Raw genomic sequence first — 13,524 nt, forward strand, 5'->3', positions numbered from 1 at the left:
GATAGTCTGTTGAAATCAATGGACGGGCATCTCAGATTGTTTTAAATGCCAAAATAAAGCAAAATATTATAAAGGAAAACAATTATGTTGGAATATTGAAATACAACTTTAGGGACACCTTGAAATCTATCCACAGACCCCTTCAAGCCTGTGAACCCCAGCTTAAGAACCCTGGCCTACACCAAAACATCTTAAACTGCATCTCCACCCCACAGTAGGGTCACATAATTGAATTTGGGGCTAGGAAAAATCTGGTAATAGTAAAAGGTTTCTGAATGCAATGACCAGAGATTAATTCAAAATTAACCCATAATGAATAATAGACATTTTGGGCAATATTTGCCTGTGTTGTATCAAGGGACTTCCCTGCAAGCTGAGTTTTGAAAACACAGTTGACCTTTGCACTGTGTAAGCACATGCACAAAACACTGCCAGAAACACTTCTCAGATTCAAAACAGATTCAGGTAAAATTTTTTAAGGAGAAAAGGGGTCACAAGTGGAAAAAATTTTAAGCTCTGGACTAGATCTTGAGTTCTAATCCAAATACCTTGCTTTCCACATAAGGAAATGATCACCCAGAAAGTTTAAGGTATTTAAACATGTGTAAGTGGCAGAGATGGGATTTAAACTTTGGCCCTGATAACTAAATCCAATCACCCCCTAGATACCACCACAGTATACCTCTAGATATAATGGGGGAAAAGTCTAAATCTGCCCAAAATTCCTTAAAGGCCTACTATATGCATGTCATCTTGTTGGGAATTGGAGTTTTGAAGGAAAAAAACCCATCCCAATCCCTTTGTCAAAGACAAATACAAATAAAGTCAGGACAAAAGAAAATTGAGGAAGGAGCCAGTAAGGCATAATGAAAACATTTTGTAAAACTTTAAAATTGTATAAATGAATTATTATGAAGGCTGTCTGGAACTTTATCTAGATTTAAATTTAAGAAAAGGCAGAATATAGAAAGGAAAAAGTAGGGCATTCCAGGGAAGAAACCAAGGTTTGAATGAAAGTGGGAGTAACATATTTTGGGGGAAGAGCTAGGAGGATATTCAGGAGATTGATCTGAATATGGAATCACACAGAATAATAAATAGGTCACATTTATCTAGAACTTTTACATTTACAATAGTTTCTTCGACCTTTTATTATCCCTTCACCATAAGGAAGGCATTTCCCTTATTCTTTGCCTATTGATTTCCTATTTCGCTCCCCACAAACACTTCTACAAATCTTACCAAATTGATTATATCAACACTCATATCCGATTAATTCAGCTGCCTCTCTCTTGTTTCCAAGTTAAAATATAAAAATGACTTTTAATGCCATCTATAACCTGGTCTCCTGCCTTTCCAGTTTTCTTACACATCTCTCCTCTGCTTGCCCCTCCACACCCCCATCCAGTCACTGTGGCTTCCTTGCTGTTACTTATACATAATACTTGAGCTTCCAATTCATTGCCTTTTCACTGGGTGTCCCCAATACTTGAAACTCTCTTCCTCTTTGCCTCTACCCCTGGATTCTCTCAGGCATCACTTAAAATTAAACCTAATGTAAGAAGCTTTTCCTAACCTTCATAAAAGTATCTCCAGTTTTCCTTGAATATATCTTGTTTGTACATAGAGATAGCTAAGTAGGCTTCTGGCCTTAGATATGTAGCCCTAGACAAATCATTAACCTTGCCTGCCTCAGTTTCTTTAACTGTAAAATAGGGATAATAGCTCCTACCTTCCATGATACTTGGGAGGATCAAATGAACATAAGACAGTCCATTGATATAGTAGGTGCTTACTAAGAAGCTTCCCGATTTGAGTCTTTTCAGACTTCCCAGATCTCTTCCATTTCAGCTGAGTATGTCACCTCTTAATTCCCTGAGAAACCATAAGACATTTTTCATTAATTTCCTCCTCTCCTTTTATAGAAACCCAATAACATTTCTTATTCTTTTCCTTTCTTTTAGTCTTTGATGAGGCAAACTTTCTGCTTTCCAAAACCAATTACATGTGCTTTTTTAAAATTACATTTTTAAGTTCCAAATCGCCTCCCTCCTTCCCCACTTTATACTAGAGAAGGCCACCATTTTACACATAGACTATATATAATAGTCTCTTGTTTATGCTCATTTTTCATTATTTCTTGCAATTCTTTCCAGTTCATCATTTCTCTTGATTCTTCTATTGCTTATTTGACTTCTCAGTTGTCTGAGAGTTAAAATTTGGTTTTAAAAATTCAGAACTTAAACACCAAATAGACTGAGCATTTCCATATAGAAAAAGGGAGAAGATAAGAAATTGTGAATCTTTATTACATACAGCCTGCTTTTCCTGTTAAGCATATAATAAATTCACTGTTATTTTCAGGACTGCTCTGCTCATCTATGTTTCCTCCCAAACTTCTTTTTGCTTTTGTACATTTTAAATGATTCAGTGACCCTTCTTCACCCTCCCCCTACATTGATTGCTAACCTCTTTTTCCCTCCAGCTTCCCAGCTGAAAACAAAGAAAAAACAAAATTCTTCTAATAAAAGTGTGACATGCAAAATAAATACAATGGCCTTGCCTTAAAAATATATATTTAATTTAGCACTTTGAGACCATTACCTCTCTCAGTCAGGAGATGGATAATATATTAACAGTTTCTTAAAGTATAAGGTTTGGTCATTTCATTGATCAAATTTCTTCCCAGTTTTCCCTGAAGCCATCTATTTCATTATTTTTTACTTGTACTGTTCCATCATATTCATTCCCCAATTGATAGACACCCACTTAATTTATAGTAAAGCAATTAGATGGTGCAGTTGATAGAGAACTGGACTTTGCATCAAGAAGACCTGAGTTCAGATGTGGTTCCTTTGCCTGAGTTTTCTCATCTATTAAATGAGCTGGAAAAGGAAATGGGAGGAAAACTCCAGATGGGATCACAAAGAGTCAGACACAACTCTACAATAACATATAATACTTTGTTACACAAATAGATCTTCTGTGACTGTTTTATACATAATGTTGGATAGTTGTACTGAGACAAAAAGTTAGTTTATTGACTTTTGGGATTTAGTTCCAAAATGCATTTTAGAAAGACTGGATAAATCACAACTCTACCAACAGTGTTTCCAATAAAATTCATCTTTCTGTTTTTGCCAATCTGATAAATGAGAAACTAGGAGGTTTTTTTTTTTTTTATTATAGCTTTTTATTTACAAAACATGCATCGGTAATTTTTTCAACATTGACCCTTGCAAAATTTTCTGTTCTAAATTTTCCCTTCCTTTTCCCCACTCCCTCCCCTAGATGGCAGGTAGTCCAGTACATGAAACTAGGAGTTTTAATTTTTGCATCTTATTAATTTTTGGTGATTTGATGTTGAAATACATGGGAGCTGTTGGAATACAGGGAGCCACCTGACAATGGCTGTTGGAGATCCAACTCAGACCTGCAGAATGGATCTCCTCTTGTGAGAGGAGGATACAAGGAGACTGAGAGGCAGTTGCTGTTCTCTGACCTCTCTGACTGAGAGGCCTTTGCGTTTTCTGACCTTCTCCTCTTCCCTCTGCCTCCAATTTATCTCATTCCCAGTCTGCAACACTTGTGTCAGCAAAGGCTGTCCTGCAACTCCTTCAGATGTTATGATTCACAGTTGTGGAGGCTCTCAGAGAATTGACCTGTCCCTTAACAATTCCTCATTTTTTGTTTTTTGCTATTTCCCCACACAGCATGTCCGCACACTGAGGGATGCAAGCAGCACTATCACCTCTGGATGGTTGTAGCAGGTGTTGCTCTTATTATGGAGGCAAACTTTCAAAAGGGGAAGACGACTGTGGTCAGAACAGGCATTTAAGTCTCTCATCAGTCTCCTGGCTCAGCCCTTTGATGTGTTGGCCCATTTAATTACCCTACTAAAAAAGTCTCACCTGGGCTCTTCTTCCTTTCCTTCCCCTAAAGGAACTCTGGAAGGATCCTTCTCATGAACAGCTCTGGAACACTGCTGGTTCTTCTTGTAATTCTTGTACTTATATCCACGTTCAGGCACCATATAAGAGGAGAGAAATCAGACAATTCTATGGCTTCTCAGTCAGAGAGGTTAGAGGGCAGCAACTGCCTCTCAGTCTCCTTGTATCATCCTTTCACAAAAGGAGATCCATTCTACAGGTCTGGGTTGTATCTCCTGCAGCCACTGGCTCCTGTGTCTTCCAACAACTCCCATGTATTCCAATAATTTGAAATAATAGTTTTAGATTGGCACTATTTGTCATTAAGGAAAGGTCCATTATTCCTATACTTTTAAGCATTTTTAACAAGAATGGAATGTATTTTATAAAATTTTTTTTTTTTTGGCAACCGCTAATATGTAATTTTTATCATGCTTTCTAACATGTTATTATTCAGAGTTTTCATAATATTAAAGCAGCCTACTTACATTTACAATATAAATCCATTCTCATGATATGAAATTTTTTTACTACGTTATAACCCATTTGCTAATATTTGATATTACAGCATCAGTATTCATTAATGGAAGCTGGGGGACACAATGGATAGAATGTTGGGCCTAGAGTCAGGAAGACATTTTCCAGAGTTCAAATTTGACCTCAGACCCTTAATTAGCTGTGTGACTTTAGGTAAGTCACTTAACTTTGTTTGCCCCAATCCCTTGTCTGTCAAATGAGCTAGAGAGAAGGAAATAGCAAAACCATTTAAGTATTTTTGCCAAGAAAGTCCTAAATAGGGTAACAAAGTGTCAGACATGACTGAAACTACTGAACAATAGCTTTCGCTATGGATATTGTCCTTTAATTTTCTTTCTCTACTGTGTTACTAGTTTAGGTATCAAAATCATATTTGTATCACAGAAGGAATTAAGTATGAGCCTTTTAAAAAAACTTTTGGAAACAGTTTACGTAATATGTTTCATTTTTCAGATATTTGACATTCTGTATTTTTATCTATTAATCTGGACATTTTAATTTGGCAAAATAATTTCTGATAATCTTTATTTCTCTTTGATTTGGTGTGAATTCTCTTTATTTTTGATATCAGTGTTTTGGTTTTCCTCTTAAATCAGTTTAGTTAACTAGTTAGCTATTTTAGTTTTTTCCTTTTTAAAAAAAAACTTGATTTTGTTAATATCTCTGATTTTCAAATTTCTGTTTTGGTGTTTATTGGGTAGTTTTAAATTTTTATTTTCAAGTTATTTCAATTATATTCTCATTTAATCTCTTTTCTTTATTAATGAAAGTATTTAGTAATACTAATTTTCCCCTAAGGAATACTTTGGCCATATCCCTAAAGTTTGTTGTGTTGTCTCATCATTTTCTTTTTATTCTTTTTTTCTCAGTTATATATAAATAATTTTAACATTTTAAAAAATTGAATTCTATTTTTTCCCTTCTTCCCATCTATTGAGAAGACAAGTGATTTAATATAGGCTTATATATATGTAGTCATGCAGAACATATTTCCATGTTAGTCATGTAGTAAAAGAAAACACATACCCCCAATCATATAGTTTTTAAAGGTATGCTTCAATCTGTATTCAGCTTCCATTAGTTCTTAAGAGTTAGAAAGCATTTTTCATTATTAGTTCTTCAGAATTAACTTATTGTATTCCTGAAAATAGCTAAGTCATTCACATATAATCATCATACAATATTGTTGTTACTGTGTACAATATTTTGATTCTGAGTCTGTTCACTTTATTTTGCATCAGTGTTTATGAAAGTCTTTCTAATTTTTTTGAAAGCATCATCATTTCTTATAATAGTATTCTATTACATTCATATACTACAACTTGTTTAACCATTCTCCAGTTGATGGGTATCCCCTCAATTTTTAGTTCTTTGTCACCACAAAAAGCTGCTATAATTATTTGTGTACATTTAAGTTCTTTTCCTTTTTTTTTTTTTTTTTTTTTTTTTTAATAATCTCTTTGGAAGACAGACCTAGTAGTGCTATTGTTGGGTCAAAAGGTATGCACATAGTTTCAAATGAATTCCCAGAATGGTTAAATTAGGTCACAACTCTATTTTTCCACATCCCTCCAATATTTCTCATTTTCTTGTTCTGTCATATTAGCCAATCTGATGGGTATGAATTGTTTTCATTTGTATTTCTGTAATCAGTAGCACATTTTCCTGACTCTAGATAGCTTTGATTTCTTCTTCTAAAAACTTCATGTTCATATCATTTGTCCATTTTTCAAGGAGAATGACTTTTATTATAAACTTGACTCAGTTCTCTGTAGGTTTGAGTCATGAACTTGCTGTAAAAATGTTCCCCCTAGTTTTCTGTTTTTCTTTTAATCATGGTTGCATTGGCTTTGTTTTTGCAAAAACTTTTTAATTTAATATAATCAAAATTATCCATTTTTCATCCCATAATATTCTCTATGTTGTTTTGTCATAAATTCTTTTCTTAACCATAGCTCTGATAGGTAAACTAGTTTATACTTCCCTTATTTGCTTGTGGCATCACCTTTTATGTCAAAATCATGTGCCCATTTTGATTTCATCTTGGTATTTGTGAGATATTGGTCTATACCTAGTTTCTGCCAAACTGCTTTTCACTTTTCTTAGCAGTTTTTATCAAATTGAGAGTTCTTGTCCCAGAAGTTTGAATCCTTGAATTTATCAAACACTAGATTATCAAACTATGGTAATTTACTCCTGGGTGTTGTGTACTTATTCATATCTAATTTGTGAGTAATTGTTCTTGTAAGACTTAGCCAAAGTCTAGAAGAGGTATACTGATATCCCCAATTATAATTTTATTATCTCTTTCTCTGTGTAAATTGATTAAGTTTCTTGATACTGTTATAAATATATACATATAAAGTATTAATACTAATTCATTTTCTATAATGCCTCTAAGCCTAAATCATTTCCCCTGTTTCTCCCTTTTAATCATGTCTATTTTTACTATATTTTTGTTTGAGATCATGATGATTACCCTAAATTCTGTTCTGGCCTCTTATTTTAACTTTGTGGGTATCTATGTTTCAAGTGTATAGTGAAATATAAATTTTTCTTTTTAGCTTTAAAAGTTCTTTGCTAAGTGTCTTCAACCTAGAGTTCTATCTTCCTTAAAAATTATTCCCCTTCTTATACTTTACTGTCCAGCCAAACTAGCTTGTTCTCTGTTCTATGCAAATAGTATTCTATTGCCTATCTCTGATTCTTTTCTCCTGCTTTCTTCCCTATCCTAATGTATCTTTTTTTCTTTTCTTGATTTTCTTCAGTGAATATCAAGACAGAATAAGACCATTCCTAGGCCCTTTTTTTGACTATTTAACTCCCTATATGACCTTTGAAAGCATTAGAAATTCGGGGGCAGCTAGGTGGCGCAGTGAATAGAGCACCAGCCCTGAAGTCAGGAGGACCTGAGTTCAAAATCTAGCTTCAGACATTTAAGACTTCCTAGCTGTGTGACCCTGGGTAAGTCACTTAACCCCAATTGCCTAAACAAACAAACAAACAAAATTTTAAAAAATTAAGATTTCACTTGGGTCTCCTGCTAGAACATAAAACTTCATTTTACATTCCCTTCCAGTTGCTTTATTCTGAGAAGTGGTGACAGAGCCCAAATTCACGAGTATTTTCTGAGTACAAAGATCTGATCTTTTCAAGGTTGTCAGGGGCTGTTCAAGTCAGAGTTACAGACCTTCAGAGCCATTGGTGGTGGTTGTAGACTGATTAGGTCTTCTCTGAGCTTTGCCACTTTGCTTTGGAACGTGCTTATTTAAGCCCTGTACTCCTTCATTTCTGTGGTACGTTGGATGGTTTTCTTGTCTAAAGCTCCTTAAATCTTCCTCACCAGGAAATTTGACTGGCCCCCTCTTTAGTCTATATGTAGGTTTCTGGATGTGGCTCCATTAGCTACAGTCTGAATACAAGTATTTCTTTTTAAATTATTGTTTGGATTTGCTCTCTTTTGTTTTATCCTTTTTGGATTACATGTGAGGAAATTTGGCTGTTCTGCTTCTATTTATTCAGCCCATCTTGATCAGAAATGTTTCTGTTTTCTTTGTCAACCCTTTATCTATATCTTGGCTTACTAATGGGAGGCATGTGCCTCCCAATGCTCTGTATTACATCAACTTCTACCTCTTCCCTGAAATTTAGTTCTATAGCACCAAGTGACAGTGAGTAATAGGATATTTCAAACTATATCCTGGGGCCATAATAATTATACCTAGCATTTTTTTTTAATGCTTTAAGGTTTGTAAAGCACTTAACATCTCATCTTTTACAGATATCTCAAACTAACTTATAAAACAAAATTCATGATCTTCTCTAAATGTATACCTGTTACAGACTTCCCTAATTCTATTAAAGATATCATTATTCATCTATCTTTTCATTTACTGTCCCCTATATCTGGAATGCCCTTCCTCTTTATATCTGCCTCATAGAATCCTATCTGTTCCTCTAAGACTTAGTTCCTGTCTGCCATTTACTAGTACCTTTCCTCCTAACTACCTTGTACTTATTCTGCATACACATATTTATGTGTATATACATGCTTTCTCCCCTCAATATATAGGCTCCTTGAGAAGAGGGATTGTTTAATTTTTAAAAAAATTTTAATTTAAAAAATTTAACTCCTCAGTTACTGAGCAGACTGCCAGGCACGTAGTAGGGAAATAAAAAATACCAGTTAATTGGTTAATTCATAACTATCTATAGATGATCTGATAGTGTAAGTACTGTTATTTCCTTTTTACAGGTGCAGAGGTGAAGGGATTTGCTGTGGTCACTCAGTAAATGTCTGACAGTATTCAGACTGAGGTCTCCTGACTGCAAGAGCATGTTTCTTTCACTATAGAGTATCAGGAAATAAAACTGGAAACAGGTAGGTTGGGGCCACATGTTGCACTTCTTTCATTGTTTCCCACTTATATGGAAAACCAAACCCTTTTAGAAGACACACATCCCTTATTATTATAGAAGGGGGAAAAACATCATTGCAGTGATCCAGGCTGACAACCTAGGAATCTAAAGTCAGAAACTAGGTCAGATGCTGTTATACTACAATAGCTCCAGTGATATGGGTGCTATATGGTCTAATGGATTACTTTTTATGAGTATCATGGGTTAAATCAAGAGACATTGCAAAGGTAGTGGTATCATTGACTGAAAAAGGATTGTCGAGGAGAAGGACCTTCTACCTCTTCAGGACTTCCTGCTATCTTTTTTCCCTTACTCTGAACTCTTTTCTATACTGAGATAGGAGAAGGAGGACCATAGATATGTTGCTTGATAACTTCAAAATTTAAAAGCACCTTTGCAGCATCCTAATTTCCATTATTAATGGCTTATTAATATTTCTTAAGCAAAGATCTAATCATGACAACTAGTATTCAAAGCTATTAATGGCTCCCTGTTGCCCACTGAAAGTGCAAATTCATTATCTAACATTGAAAGTTCTCATAGTTGAGCACCTACCTTTCTAGCCTTATTAAATAGCATTCTTCTTTATGCCATGCTTTGGCCAAATTGGACTTTGCTCCATGTCCCAAACATATCTTAAAAGCTGTTCTTTGTCTGAAATGATCTGTCCTTTGCCTGTTGATGAGCTCAAATGTTGCTTCCTCGGAAGTTTGCCTTCCCAGACCTCACAAAGGAGTGTGCTTGTTACCATTCTTGGGCATATACCTTGTATGATTTTGTATTATAACTATGAATATATCATCCCCCCACATCCTTTCTCACTATATACCCTTCATAGGGAGAAGGACATTTTTGCATCCATCCCAATGTTCTGCCCATAATAAATATTTTATTAAAATTTCTAGACCCTCTTTGATATTATTTTGTTATTTGGAATGAAATCTAGAGAATAAGTACCAAAAGTTGACTACCTACTGTAGACTTTTCTCCTCAAGTTTTTTTGCAAAGATATCTTGTTCATCAATCATAGGATTGTAGATTTGTAAAACTAGACAAGACTTAAAAGATAATATGTTCCAAATCCTCATTCTGTAGTTGAGAAAATTGACACCCAGAGAGGTGGAGTTATTTGTTTCAGATCGTACTGCCTACTCAATCACTCCACAAGCATTCTAAATGTCTTCTCTTTGTGCCAGACACTGTACTGTGCAGAGGTGGGGGTGGGGAGTGACATGTCCATAGATTCTGGAAATGCAAAGACAAAAGCCAGATAGTCCCTCAAGGAACTTTTATTCTATTGAGAGGAATATAACACCTTCACCCAAAAGAAGATATAGTCTATAAATAAAAAGTGCAGGAGTAGTTGGGAAGGGAAGTCACTAACCACCAGAAGAATTAGGAAAAGCCTTTTGAAAGAGATGATACTTAAACTGAACCTTGAAGGGAGCAGAAAGTTTTAAGAGAGAGGGGTGAAAAGAAGAATGATGCTGGTATGATGGGCAAACTTTGTAAGGACATAGATGGAAGATTTTTGTAAATGGAAACAATAAATTGGCCATTTGGCTGAAGCATGATGTGAAATAATTCTGGAAAGTAAGTTGGAGTCAGATTACCAAGGGCTTTAAGTGTCAAAAAAGAATTTGTATTTTTCTTAGAAATAAAAGGGATATCTTGAACAAGGTAATAATGTGGTGAGATCTTTGCTTTGGGATCTTCCCCACATAAACTACATAGCTAGAATATGAAGAGGTGCTCAGAGGCCAAATTCAGTGTTATCACATCACTTTTCTATTTCATGTCTGTTATTCTGGAATTTGTTATTCTGGAATTTGTTCATATCAAGGAATAATGGAAATGCAGTTAGAGTAGATTGAGGATGATTTTGGGAGTACCTTGAATACCATGCCAATTAGTATATCAATTCACACAGAGACTGTACTGTAGAAAATTGAAAGCCAGGAAGTTTTTTAGGAGGTGTCAAAATAAAGATGCTAGGATACATTAGGATAGAATCACAAGAGACATATTGGGTTTCCTATATGACCAGAAATGATATTTTTCTCCCTATTCCATTGAAAGAGATTTCATAATTTTTTTCTAAAACATCAATATTCTATATTAAATAAGATTCCTGAAATTGTTCAAGTATTCTAAGTTCTATTAATATCTTGCTTGCTTCCTTTTAGAACATTTACTAATTCAGCATATTCTCCACCTATGATGCTAATGCTGAACTTGTTCTTTCTAAGGCCAGTTAGCAAATTCAATTGCCTTTTTCTGGGCCTCACTCCACTGGACATCTCTGAAACATATCATAGACACCCACTCCTCCCTTTTCTGTTGTGATAGCAGTTGCGTTTTCTTCCCTGGTTTCTCCTTCCTTTGTGTACTTGACTGGTCCTCACTGAGAGTATTCCTTCCTCAAGAACTTCACTTTCTTCATCAGTTCTTTGATGGAGATGATCATTATCTTTTAATGCCTTATGTTTAATTTTTTTTGTTGTTCAGGGCAGTGGAATTCAATGGTTATGGGGGCTTCTGGTTAGGAAATACTTTGTCAGAATACCATAGCAACTATTTTCCCATTTATAATCTTAGATAATTGCCTGGGTCAATGAGGGGTTAAGTGACTTGTTCAGTATCACATAAACTAGGAAGACAGGATTTGTGTTCAGGTCCTCCTGACATAAAGATCAGCACCACTGTGCACCCAGGTAACATCAGTGATTCCTTTTTAGGAATCATCTGAAATTTAAATTTGTAGCCTCAAAACTATACCTGTCCAATAAACATTTCTAATTAGATGTATAATGCATGGTATATAGTGGGAGCTTAATAAATGTTTATTTATAGGTATAAAATATAATGGGAGGTTGTTGTGTTTGTTAGCTAATTTGAAATTGGCCTCAAAATGGGGCAGATTACTAATACATTGTTTGGTTTCTTTAAAGATTCAGAAAGATGTTCACAGAATAGAATAGTGGGCTAAAACTGACAAAATGAAATAAGGATAAAGAAAAACGAGAGGCTGTATAACATGATAGAGGCTCAGCCTTAGTCAAAAAGACCTGGATTCAAATTTTGCCTCTAATATATACTAGCTATGTGATTGACCCTAAGAAGGTCACTCATCCTTTTAGTGCAATAGGCAACTCCAACTGATTTATTGATCTGTGTTGGTACAAAGATTTTTATTCTCTTTATCAACAAAATCACTGGTCTGGGGAGACAAAATATTTGTATATGTATGTTCATGTATACATGGAAACTTAAATTAAAAATATCTACTATATAAGTTTAAGTTGTACTTGTATTCTTGGTAGAAAGCAGTTCATATGAAATATACCTGGGCCTTCTGATGGAGTACAAGCTCAATAAGTCAGTTTTATGGTTGAAATCCTCCAAAATGAACATGGTCTCAGACTATATTAGTAGAAATATTATGTCCAGAGCAAGGGAAGGGATGGATCCACTATACTTAGCCCCACAGAGACCTTTTCCAGAGTATTGAGCTCACTTAGTAGTATCACATTTTAGAAGGGATGTTAATGGATGAGTTCATAGGAGATAACTAGGATGATGAAGGTGTTTGAAGACCCTACTGGTGAGAATTTTTTAAAAGCATCTTTCTCAATATTACTTTATTTTTTCAAATACATGTTTTCCAAATACATAGTTTTCAATTTTTTTTTAGCATTTGAGGCTGGATTGATTTATTAAAACTTTATTTTCAAAACATATGCATGGATAATTTTTCACCATTGACCCTTGCAAAACCTTGTGTTCCAATTTTTCCCTCCCTTCCCCCCATCCCCTCCCCTAGATGGCAAGTAATCCAATATATGTTAAACATAGTAAAAATATATCAACATTCATTTTTATAAGACTTTGTACTCCAAATTTTTCTCCTTCCCTTTTTTATCTTCCATCTCCCCGAGTTAGCAAGCAATCTGATACAGGTTAAATATGTGCAATCCTTTTAAACATATTTCCTTGTTGTGCTGTGCAAAAAAATCAAACCAAAAGGAAAAACACAAGAAAGAAAAAAACAAACAAAAAAGGTGAAAATACTGGTGATTTGATCTACATTCAGTCTCCATTGTTCTGTTTCTGGATGCAAGTGGCAATTTCCATCCCCAGTCTATTGGAATTGTTTTGAATCACCAGCCAAGTCCATCACAGTTGGTCATCCCATAATCTTGCTATTACTATATACAGTGTTCTTTTGGTTTTGCTCACTTCACCCAGGATCCGTTCATATAAGTCTTTCCATGCTTTTCTAAAATCAGTGTGATCATCATTTTTATAGAACAATAATATTCTGTTACATTTATATATCATAACTTATTCAGCCATTCTCCATGAGGGACATTCACTCAGTGTTTAGTTCCTTGCTACTACAAAAAGGGCTGCCACAAACATTTTTGCACATGTGGCTCTTTTCCCCTCTTTTATGATCTATCTCTTTGGGATACAGACCCAGTAGTGAAAGTGCTGGAACAAAGAGCATGCACAGTTTGATAACCCTTTGGGCATAGTTCCATATTATTCCATGTACAAAATTAAAAAAAAAATAGGATGTTTAGACCAAAGAAGAGAAAAGATTTGTGGGAAAAGAACTGTCTTAAGATATGTAGTA

The 13,524-nt window shown here is 34.9% G+C and overlaps 1 protein-coding gene across 1 annotated transcript in view; it reads left to right on the forward strand.

Moving 5' to 3' along the window:
• LOC105749395 (zinc finger protein 239-like) overlaps positions 1-13,524 on the forward strand; it is a 28,501-nt gene that overhangs the window by 1,785 nt on the left and 13,192 nt on the right. Inside the window, exon 2 of the mRNA XM_023496612.2 lies at positions 8,722-8,847. The gene's annotated coding sequence lies outside the window, so the exon portion shown is untranslated. The remainder of the gene's footprint in view (positions 1-8,721; positions 8,848-13,524) is intronic.

This window comes from Sarcophilus harrisii, chromosome 1 (assembly GCF_902635505.1).
Source record: "Sarcophilus harrisii chromosome 1, mSarHar1.11, whole genome shotgun sequence".
Classification (NCBI taxonomy): domain Eukaryota; kingdom Metazoa; phylum Chordata; class Mammalia; order Dasyuromorphia; family Dasyuridae; genus Sarcophilus; species Sarcophilus harrisii.